This window comes from Drosophila takahashii, chromosome 2L, assembly GCF_030179915.1.
Source record: "Drosophila takahashii strain IR98-3 E-12201 chromosome 2L, DtakHiC1v2, whole genome shotgun sequence".
NCBI classification, from domain to species: Eukaryota; Metazoa; Arthropoda; class Insecta; order Diptera; family Drosophilidae; genus Drosophila; species Drosophila takahashii.
In genome coordinates, this window is record NC_091678.1 from 18,561,916 (window position 1) to 18,574,694 (window position 12,779).

A 12,779-nucleotide genomic window follows, 5' to 3' on the forward strand; every position below is an offset into this window, starting at 1 on the left:
AGCCAATGATTGTCATGAAGATAACAAAAGTTGCCTTTTTGCATACCAAACATCGCCAGCGACAACAGCAACAGCAGCAGCATCAGCAGTTGCTGCACCGCAGCAACATGTTGCTCAAAACTAACAAAGTATTGATTGCGCCGATTGCAAGTGGATGTGGATCACTCGTCGTCGATGTCGCCGACAGTCGTCGACAGCGACATGGATTGTCATCCAACTCCTGCAAAGGCAACAGCAACACAGCAACATCCAACATGCAGCAGAGCCGTCTGCAATCATACATCCTCCGCATGAAACAAAAGTCATTTAGTTATTGTTGCTGCTGCCGAGGCTCAGATGCCAGCGATATATCCCCCAATATCCCCCGATATTCCCATTCAATGCCCAGGCTCAGATACAGATACATCTACTGCGATGCCTCGATGACGCCGTCGACAGTCCCATCCGCTTATCAAACTTCAAACAAATCATTTTGTTGGCGGCCTTGTAGGCAGCATTGCAAAAGTCGACGGTCCAAGGCCCAAGGAGGGGTCCCCGATTTAAAGGAGGGGTAAGCGGGAAGGCTAACCGGCAACTGAATGGCTGATTAACCGCTGAAAGCCTGCATTGTTCAGATATATATGCTTATATGCATGCAGATTCCTTTAAACTTTCCTGCAGATCCATTGATGACCAATTTGGTATTATGACTTCGGTTGTTTTCTTTTTTACTTGAATAATACTTAAATTTTACCAACTTTAAGTATTCCATTCCACATTTAAAATCAGAGTATCAGGTAATTAAAAATTTCATTTTTTAAGTTTTAAATGTAGATTAATATTATAAAGATATGACCCGAGTTGATGACCAACTAAACGCAATTTATTATTATAATTTTTTCTGTTTTATTGAGTTGTTTACTTTTAAAAAATAATTTAGAACTATTCATAGTTTCATTTTTAAATATTTGATATATTTTTTCCACAAGATATACCTAAATGTCACTACTACCTACTGTTAAATATATTTACTATATTTTCCCATCTAAAATACTGACTTATTCTTTTACGTTAAGACATGCCTCAGAGCTATCAACCAATTTCGTGTCGTCATTTTAGCCAAACTCCGCCATTCCAAGATTTCAAGATTTTAGCTTCCCATCGCGAAATGATGGGGATTCGAGACTTACAGCGCAAAATCGAAACAAAAATGGAAGAGTCGAAACAGGAAAAAATGAAGCGAACATCATCATTATTTCCACGACGGCGACGTGAGCGCGGAAAAAAATTATTGAATTTGAATCCGGCAGCTGCCATTCGCATCTTGAGGCATCTCCAATGATGCGATGCATCTTTGCAGGGCCAAAGGGGAGGTGAGGGGGCAGAGTGACTGGGAGCTGGGGCGGAACGCGTTTTGCACTTTGCGTTGATTGGAAGAATTCTGAAAGGAGACGGGCTCTGAATGCAACGGAATTATAAAAGTTGATGGCAGGGGCGGAGCAATGTGGGTAGAGAAAAATCTTTAAAATTGTAAAGAATATTTTTAGCCTTTTAGCCAGTTACAAGGTTTTGATTAAAATTTATTTTAAAATTTATATTTATTAAAATATATTTGGGTAACTATATTTATGGCTTTACAGATTATACTGAGAGTGGTGATATTTTAGAAATTTTCAACAAGGTAAAATAATTAAAATTCAAGTAAATTTTAAATTTATCTTATATATTTAAATTTGTTATCATTTAAAAAATGTAAATTAATCATGTTTTAGGTTCTTTATAAAGTAGGTAACGTGAAAATTAATTAAGTCAGTTCAATAGACTTTTTAAATAATCAATACCATTTTGCAATGGGTCAAAAGCGCATCTTTCGCCCTGTAATGGGTTAAGTAGCCTGCCATTTTCCGCATTCCGATAACTGCATTTTTATGATGAGATGTTAGGGCGGGGTTTTGACAAATGGGAAAAAGCTGACTAATTTGATAGCGGAAAAGCGGAAAAACGGAACCGGCATCGTCCGAAATTATTCATATTTACAGTGTCTCGGTTAACCGACAAACCGAATGGCAGAGCGTGTTTCGTCCATTTATTATTTGTGGCCGTCGCGCGGACAAACACCAAATGGAACCGCCTTTCGCACCGGCCGCTAAACAAATGAGCATCGCAGTCCAATTAAAATAATAATTACATTTCTAATGTAACTGCAATTTGTGTTTGCGAAAAAGTGCGCCCAACTCCCTCGAATGGCATAAATATTAATGACGACGAAGAGAAGCGGGGTTCCCAAATGGTGAGGGGTCCTTCCTGCATATAACATAAAAAGGGGGACTTTGCAAATGTGCGTGTCGATAAATGTTTGCATTTCCCAAACCCACACAGAGAACTCCCGTACAAATGAAAACCCAGACGGTCGGGAAATTGTTGGCTCTGCGGCAAAGTTAGGATAAAATGGCTAAAATACCTGTGTCTGTGGTCAACTGTTCATATTTACATTCTAAATAAATAATATTCTAATTTGACAAAGCAAACGGTAATTTATTAAAATTGTTAGTTGGCAAGCGCTAGTGGCATTAATCCCCAACATCGGCCATCCAAGGACCGAGGTTCAAAGAGGCCATCGAGGTTGAGCCAATTACAGCTACTTTCAGAACTTACGATACTGATTCCGAGCACTGGACCCAATGGCTGAAACAAGAGTAATTGCCCCACTAAAGTGAGAACTTTGTTGTAAGACAATGGCTGCATTGAAATTAAAGTATCTTAAAGTGAAGCAACAGAAAGTAAGACCAATTGGTCTTAGGTCAACCTAAAGGGTGACACCATTCAAAGAAATTATTATTTGAAAAAATAAATAAATAGAAATCTTCTAAAAATATTATTTAAATTAGAAAATTCTTTAAACACTTTAAGCAATGGACAGAAATTTTTACCATACGGTGAAAGTGGGTTGTTTCGCTAAAATACGCTCAAAAAAAGTCCCTTTAAAAGGATATGCGACTGGTTACGACTGGCACCCATGATCTTCCCTTCCCACTCGGTTCGAATAAAATGGAAAACCGCCAGCACCGCAGCGGTAACTTTCCGCGCCAGTTGTCAGTTGAATGGACAGAAAGGAGGGAGCTTCATGCCCCAAAACTACTGCAACGCCAGCGAGCGAACGGTTTTTGGGGGTTTGAATGCATTATGAATATGCCCGAGTGTGCCAAATGGCAGCCCAGCTCCTCCGAAAAGGGGATTATGTCCGGGTTGCAGGTAGAGGTAGAGTGCCCAACATCGTTTCATATGCAAAGCTGGGTGGTGGCTGTCTGAGAGAATTGTCCACCCAAAGCCAACCACCAACGTGGCCAACCACTACGGCCATCCGAGCATGAGCAATTTGCATTCGGAACCCTGGCCAGGATTGGTTATTAGCGAGATTTATGGACATCATATTTGCGCCTGTCTGGCGCAGGAGCCCCAAAACCCCAAAAACGAAATCAAAACCCGAAGCCGAAGCACATCGTTCTCAGTCTGCAACCCCATTGTTAACTTAAAATACACTTGGGGATATTAATTTTGGTGCGATATATGTTTTAAGAAGTTCCAGTTCTCAAGCAAAAGGATAGTGGTTTATCTTAAAGTTAATTATTTGTAAATTAAAATATTAAAATTGATAATTTAATTCGAATTCCTTTAAGAGCTTAAAAAAAAAACATCGACAGTTTGCTATTTCTGGATATTTTATTTTAAATGTGTTTTCCATTCAAAACATCGATATTATCAAATCAATATCAATACCAAAATCAATATCGATAATTTTCAAGCTCTACTTCCTTTCAGGCTCAAACAAAAACTAATTATAATTATTTTAAATTCTAAGGCACATACACATCAATCGAACTTCAAATCCCGAAATAAACAATTCTCATTCCTGATTAATTTTCAACTTGAAGGAATATATCCCATACTTTCCAAATATTTTCTTCTCTGTACAAGCCGGAGAGCTCCGTTCGTGTGTGGATTGAAGAGATATTAAAATGAATATTTTGCGGATAACATGAAATTGAAATTGCCTGCGACTCGACTCAACTCGACGCAACTCGGATGACGATGGCGGCCTGTTAACTCGCCAGTGGCCGGGTCGTTGCTTATGGGCCAGCATTCCGATAACAATGAGGATGACGATGGCTCGGGGGACGAGGTTGGGTGTGGGAACGGGTAGGGGTATGGATATAGGTATAGGTATACGGAGATGACGTTGGCTCCCATTTGCTGCTATCGTGTAATGTGTTTAGCGGTGCGACAGAGGCGGTTGTCAGGGGGATCGGCGGGGGAATGGGGAACAGAAGCTCTGCCACTGCGGCTCCTCTGTAGATTTCCATATTAATAAATGGCCACGGCTGCCGTTGCAACATCCCATTCCAGAAGCGGGGATCGGGAATCGGGGCAGAGTTATTTATTGGCAGGCGTGCTCTCAATAAAATTATGGTTCATGCAGATTATGCGAGTGCAGAAACTTGTTTGGCACAGTCACTAGTTGTACAAAGGGGGGGCAGGGTGAAGATGGGGACCTGGCCAAGATTATTGTGGCCATGTTGCAGGACCGAATCGAACTGAACAGAGCAGAACCGAACAGAACAGGCAGCATCGGGGAATATGTAAAGTGGACTTATCAAAATGGAGATGATGCCGCAAGTTGAGGATGGTCTGGAATGATTTTGGCAAATCCCTAATGGGATTATGTGTGGGTGGACGGGTGAATTTCTCTGTCTGTCTGTGCATATTTAAGAGCGGTAAAACCTAATCCTTGTTTTCCAACAGATCCAATCATTAGTGACAAATTTAAATATTTAAATCTGTTTTTATTAAAAATGAGTTATTTTTTAAATAAATCTTTAAGATTTTGAAGACATTGAAATCTAGAAGTTAATATATCTTTACGGCTTATACTTACAGTTTATTGTTTAATTCAAAGTGCTACAGTTTATTTTTTACTTTTAATATCAGGAAATGCTTTGACAAGTTGTTAGATATTGACTTGGCTATAGATGCTTGAGACACGCAATCCCATGCAACTATTACAATTATTATTATTAAATATACTCACAGGTTAATTTTAATTATGGCAAAAAAATTAAAGACTGACAGGTGCCGCAAAAAAATTGTCAGGTGATAGAAATCTTTATAAATGTGAGGTATTGTAGTCTATTATTTTTTAGGAAGGTAATTGATGTTTTCTTTGTTGTGTAAAATACTTTAATTTGTACTGATGATTTGAGAGTATATAGTTTTCCCCTTTTGCAACCACAAAGCTCATTAAATATAAGCATCCTTCATTTGATTCCATTCTTTTTAGGCGACTGCAACTGGTTTCGATGACATCACAGTCTTCAGCTGCAGTATCCAACACTTGGCGACTAATTAACCTTGGTTACCCGCTACCATTTTCTTTTCTGTTTTTTTAGGTACGATAAGTACTGAGGCAAGAACCCTGGAGAAGACACGGGGTCCAGACTTGGCTCGTTCTCAGCTCCTCAAAAATTTGCATATCAATTTGTACACCCAAACCAGCTCAAACAAAAAAAAAAGTACTAAATAAAATGGCGTAAAAACTGAAAATCTCGTTTCACCACAGAAAGCGAGGCGAACCGCAGAGAGCAGAAATCATGATTCTCATTATTTTGCTAAAAACGCCAAACGGCAAACGCTGACTCCCACCTATCCACCAGCCCCCGATCCCCAAATCCCAAAACCAAAACCCTATCCCCATTCCCCAGCTCTCGTGGAGCATTTAAAAGCGGCAGAGTCAAATGAAGATATGCAGATTAAAGCAGCCAGATGCAGCAGCAGCACAAAGCTGCCAGCGTCAATGTGGAAAAATTACGATGAGCATTACCAGGCACATTAAAAGGTCCCACAGTGGATCCCCCAAAACACCGCCCACCCCCTTCGACCCCCCGTACCCCGAGGTCACAATGGGCATGGGCAATGGTAGCCGCCAGCCGGTAGAACCGCAGACCAATTCTGAGATATGAACATGGCGTTTTTTGAGAGCCATATGAAAAGACCCACAGCGGCAGCCGCAGAAGCCGGCCAGCAGCGCGATTCGGATGCGGAATATAGCATAAGAATGCACTGGGTAGTGGGTACTGCATACTGGATACTGTATAGTGGGCATTGGGTACTGGGTCCTCGGTCCAGGCTTCCAGTTGAGCTGCAGCGCATCTCGCAGAGGCGATAACAATACATGCGCCACGACTACGGCGGCTCCCAAGCAGCCAAAATCACTAAACAGTGGTGGAAAATATTAAATATTCATTAAAATTGTAATTTTTTAAATAACTTTTTCACTAAATTTTCCAACGAAGATAACCTATTTTCATTAGTATCTCTAAATATTTTAATTGTTATTATTGATAGTTTTATTACATACTTGATTTTAAAAATATCCTGCTTTTCCATTTTAAATTTATTTTTACAGTAGTGCTCCTTTTTATTTTATAGAATAGAAACCCAAAATGGCAGGCATTTTTCGGAATTATTATTATGATTTGGAATTATGGTTATTATAAAATAACATGAGTGCCTGAGACAATCAAAAATATTTCAATAAATATATAGAGTTATTTTCTTTTGTATATTTATTTTTTTATTTTGCAATTTTTTTCTAACGCTACATGTAGCGTATAACGTGTTAAATACTTATAATTTTCTGGGCTAGTAACAAAATTCTTAAATTATATATTTAAGGTAAAAAAAACCTGATATGAAACCATGATCAATTTGATATTATGTGGGATAAAAATAAATACCTGAAATTTATCATGGCCATATCGATTTGATCGCGTGGTGTTTCTTTTTGCGTTTGAAATTTTTGTTTTTGGGTGTTCTCAGAGTTATTAAATTCAATTTTTATATAGAAAACATTTTAATACTTTCTGATTTGCAACCACTGTGAGATCGCTACTCCTACTCCCTGGCTTTCTGGATGGCGGGGGCGACTTTGGCTCAGTGCCGGCCTCGTTTGCTCTGGCAATTGTTCTCGCCGCGTGCGCTTTTCCTTTTCCGTGTCTAGCATTGGACTTGGACTTGGACCTGGGGCCATGGTTGGATTCGAAGCTGGACTTGGACTTGGCCAGGCACTGGGCCTGAACTTGGGCCTGGCTATTGGAGTCGGCCGATAAGCGTCAGCGCGCCAGTTAATAGCAACAAATAAATGCAACTAAATGCTCGGCGCGGTTGGCGGCTGGGAAAGGGATGCAATGCGATGGGACTCGATGGAGAGCTCGCCATGGCCATATGAAGATATCCAAAACAGCGACACAATGCGGCAGTTGCCGTTGGCATATCGTCGCCACTTGGTCCATGGTGCTCCACCACCACCACCCCCACAACCCGCCCATTGTGGTTGTTGTGTCCGCACATCTCTTGTACTTGCGGCCATTGTCATTGTCTTTTTGGCCATCGGCAGCGGATTTGTTATTCCTCCGGCGATTCCGCGGGCATTGTCTCGACTCGTGTAGTCTTTTGCATCTTGTACTGCCTTTTTTCCGGGGCCTCGCCAAATTTGGTCTTGGCCGCGTGATATAATTCATAATTCATTCGCCGCGACATCTTTATTTGAATGTCGCAGAAGGCATCTAATAGAGTCGGTCGCAGGCGTGAAATATTGCCGAGCGTGTGTGCATTCTATGTAAATAAATTGGCAACATCTTGAGGTGCCAAGGAAAGGGTCAAATTTTAAAAGGAAAATAAGTATCGGAAAAATACAAATAAATAAAATTAAATTCATCTTTAAAACTACTTTTAGGTCAATGCAAATTTAATTTAATTTTAATATTCGTTTTATTTCTTCCTAACTTTACAAAAGAAATTAGATTAAATTTGCACTTTTATAAAAATTTCAAATTACTAAAATGTTTCCAATGTAATTTAATTATATTCATTAGAATAAAATTTACTTAATATTGCATTTCGATCATTGTACGATTAAGATTATTTTTAGAGATCGAAGAGTGATTTATGGAAATTTTTAGTGATGCTGATCTACTTTAATTAATTTGTTTTAAGAACCTCGTTTTGCACCTGAGTTAGCCTTCACATCCCCTTGGCATTACTTAAACAGCTAAACAGCCCGACACGCTAAGTAACCATTCATCAAATATCTTTCAACACTTTTCAAGCGCCTGCGCTAATTGCCGCAGTGGAAAGGAAACCCAGGGCGTGTTTGGGAACCAGTCACAAGTCGCAATTCGCAGTCACCGAATCTTATCTGTGCATCTCAGGCAACGCCAGGTTGTCGCCAACTGCCAACTTCCAAGTGGCGAGTGGTTGGCTGCTAAGTTGGTAAGTGTCTGGTGGCAAGTGTTGCGTTGCATGCGCAGCTTAAAATTTAATAAGCGCAAACAACTTCATAAATTCAGGCGCAGAGATCGCTGCCCGTCACCTGACACCACCAAGTGCAAGACCAAGACCTCCGGCATTGCACCGGAATAAAAATGTAGGATACAGTTTGATGTGTTTTTGAAGTTTGTAATATTTTAGGATCAACACAATTTTATAAACATTAAATGTCGAGAGAAATAAAGTAAATTATATCCGACTACAGTTCATATTTTAAAGTTACTTGAACAACAAAAAATAATTTGAACATTATGTTTGAAAAATTTCATTCCAGATAAAATGAATTTTATTACACTAGGACTAAAATCGGTCTTAATAAATTTTTAAAACTTTTTATACAATTTTGAAAAATAGGTTTAATATCTAAATATTTGTTCTCCCTGTGTATTTTTGCCTCAGACTTGCAGAGCTCAACGAAGCACGACAACGTGGTGCGAGGATCCGACAAGATCGCGTCGCACAGCACGAATATACATTTAATATTTAGCCATTAAATGCATTTATAATGGGCTTATCGTGCCCGGATCAACTTTATCACCCAATTTAGCGACTTCAAATTTTTATTATGCACACATTGTCAACAATTCCCCCGGATATTTCATAGGAAAAGAGACGACACCAAATCTGTGGTAAAAAGGATCAGGTGGAAAGTAGGATACAATTTTTCATATGTTGTTACGAAATCTGCGAATAGAAAAACTAGAATGCGACAGGAATCTTTTTAATAACTAAAAAAATTGTTGTAAATTTTAAAAAAGATTTGTATTATATTGAAAATTCGTATTTCGGTTTTAAACCTGTCATTATTAGACTACATTTTCAGCCCGCAATAATTAACAGCAAACACAAATTAGCACTTGGAGACGGCATTAAAATTCCAGTCGGAATAATCAGCACCCATGAATTCTCTCACGATCATTAGCTTGGACTTGGAATTGGAGTGCGCCATTTGGCGGCTAAATGAAGAGGCTGCCAAAGCGGAGCGCTTGTGGAGCCAGAGTAAATGTCACTGCCAACAAATTTGTAACCCACCTGGCGAATAGCAAGCGAAACATTTTCCAAGCAATTGCTCCAGTTAGAATTTTTTAACCGAACTGCAATATGCGAACAAGGTATATCCACTGAAAAAAGAGAATGCTAAGCAAATTGATAATGAACTTGTTGGTTAAATGGCCTATTTAGAAATAGAAGTAAAACAAAACAAAAGAAATGCTTGTTAATTATTATTTTAATTAGGAAGTCTACCTTTGATGTTGATTTACAAATTTGGAAAATAGTCAATCATTTTATAAAAATCAGTTTGTTTTTGTGTATTGCCTCGTGCGGCAGGGTGTTGAAAAATTGCCGGCACCTCTAGTCCCCAAACCCCCCTTTCTACACCCTGCCAGCCTCACGCTTGTGTCACGATCACTTTTCAGTCGCAACCATAGCCACACATCCATTGTTGCATCTTGGCCGCGGCTGATCTCACAGAGATTGCGCCTGCGCGGCACTTTTTGGGCTGGTCATCGCGACATCATCGCGCCCAGGCAGAGAATTGATGAACGCCCCAGAGTCCCGGTTCTTGGCTCCACTTAAAGAAATTGGTCTATCTTTTTAATGAAACTAACAAAGTTTACTTATGAAGTTTGATCCAATGAAAAGAAAAGTTTTATTAAAAATCTTGAGTATCCATAAATCACTATACCATTTAACTTGGTTCAAAAAAAATACCTTTTTATAAATATAAAAATAAATGAAAAATTTTTTAATGAAAAAAATAAATTGAAAGTATTTCTTATTTTTATTCATTTATGTATATATTTCCTATACTATAAATTGTTTTAATGCCAGTAAATTCAACAGATAACTTAATAATTTAGTTGGAAAGTGAAAACCCTAACAGACTATTATTACACGAAGAAAGTCAATATAAACTGAAACATGATAGTTAAGTATCTGAGTTTTTATACCCTTGTAGAGGGTATTATAATTTCAGTCAGATGTTTGCAACGCAGTGAAGATGACGTTTCCGACCACATAAAGTATATATATTCTTGATCAGCACCAATAGCCGAGTCTATCTAGCCATGTCCGTCTGTCCGTCTGTCCGTCTGTCCGTCTGTCCGTTTCTATGCGAACTAGTCTCTCAGTTTTAAAGCTATCGCGATGAAACTTTCCCGAAGGTCTTCTTTCTATTGCAGGTAGTACATATGTCGGAGCCAGCCGGATCGGACCACTATATCTTAAGGCTCCCAAACAAATATAAGAAAATTCATTGTAACTTTGTAGGAAGTAGGCGTTTTGATTCTTGACTACTTAAAAACAAAATTGAAATAAATCGAAACGCTGAATCTGGAATCCCTGGAACTGCACCGAGTGAGTATTCTTTTATCTACAAGGGTATATAACCTTCGGCTGGCCGAAGGTAGCTTCCTTTCTTGTTTTTTATCATTTTTGTCGAGTGCAGATTTCACCCAAAGAAAAGAGCCCATCTGCATGGAAGTGTTGCTGGAGTTGAGTTGGGGGTCGAACTGCGTCTATTTAAGGCCAAGATTTGATTGTCAAGCGGAGATATGCCAATTTCTCAGTCGGTTCCTGGCAGCTCACAGCTTGTCGGACATTGTTCTGGCTATGAGTGTTGAGTGTTGAGTGCTGAATCTTGAATGTTGAATGCCGAATGTTGCATGCAGCGGCGGCGATCGGAGTCGCCGCGATTGATGCCGATTGCTGGTCAAGCGAAAGTGTCAATATAATTGGCCAAATTGATGCTGCCGCTGGTGCTGGGTCCAAATTAGGCAGAGCCTTCCAGGAACATTAACCCAAGGCTCGCCACGAAGTTCTCCGCGCGGACAGACGACACATTTCAATCAGTTTTCATTTGAGCGACGAAAAGCGATAAATAAATGACAAAAACCATTTCATAAGAGAGTGAATGCCGTGCCGCTGACAGTCGCATCTGCTGGCGAACACTTGCAACAGCAGCAGCAGCAGTTGCAGTAGTAGCAGCAGTAGCAACATCAACGGCAGCAACATCGACAGCAGCAACTTCCTCAATGCAACTGCAACTTGCATAAATAGAAACAAACTGGAGACTCGTTTGCATGCCGCCGCAAGACTTTCACATTGTGACGTATTTATGGATATCAAGTGCCACAATTTCTGCACTCGCGGATTCATCTTTGTCCCACACTCGGCAATAGAACCGAGCAGCATTTCCTTTTCGATCCGACGGCCCAGAGAAATCCAGTTAGTTATGTGCGATCCCCCCTTTGGGGACTGGAGACTGAAGACTGGAGGTGGAGGCTTCTCCCCGAGATATTTGCATATCCATATTTGTTGCACTCGCATATTGATGGATGCATTCGCTGGGCAATTATTTCGGTTCGACTCGGGAGAAATCTCAGTCGGTTACCTTTTAAAATGGTATGACGATAATAAGATTGGAATGCCTGTATCAATCGGGTAGAGTTTTATCTTAATCAGCGGTGGTATGCCAACTATTTTACAGGTTCGAAGGAGGAATTTCTAATAGCTAGCATTGCAGCTTGTCAATGGTAATAAAAGCTGACATGAGTTAGATTGGTCGAGAAGTTGGTCAAAACGATATGCGCATGGTAAATTTCTGGTATTGCATTCGGAAATTGTTTTAGTTAAAGGGAGAAGAACACATTCGAATTTTGAACTGACTAGCTGCTTACATTTCACGCATATAAATTCAAAATTGATACCACATAACATCAAACTGATCATCGTTTCATATCAAGTCATTTTTGGGTGTAATTTAAAAAGTCTTTCATTTAATTTATCAATTAATTTACAGGCCTGAGAATTTCTCGGTGCCATCAGACAAAAATCTTGACCAAGACTTAAAAGCGTGAAATAAAGGAAATTACAGTCTATGCTAAGTCTGTTTATCTCTCGCCAATTCGCATAAAAGTCAACACGAATGGCTTTGTTTGGACAGACTCTGCGAAATATAGCCATCGTTTTGCAATGTCCTCAAAAATAATGAATTAATCAATTATGGAAAACACAGTCGCAAAACCAATACCTTCAGCCACATCCGACCAACATCCATCGATGACGATGATTCCTGGGAAACGGGCAGAGTTTTTATGTGCCAACCATACCGTGTGTAATGCTCGTTAAAGTTTTATTGGCTGCCGCTCCCGATGGGATGTGCAACACAATCCCATCCCATCTCATTCCCACCTGCATATTTCCCAATTATTGAAGTATGAAAAATGCCAAATCCATAAGGGAAACAAAAGGCAACGCAGCTGGAAGCTCTGATAAAAAGTCTCCGCTTTGCATTTGAGTGCAGCTAATTAATTTTGATCCGCCAGGTGGGCAGCCACCCAGAAGGCTTGCATCTAACTGGGCTCTGACTCACAGGTTTTCAAGGCACGGTAAAAAAATTATTAAATTTTATGAAA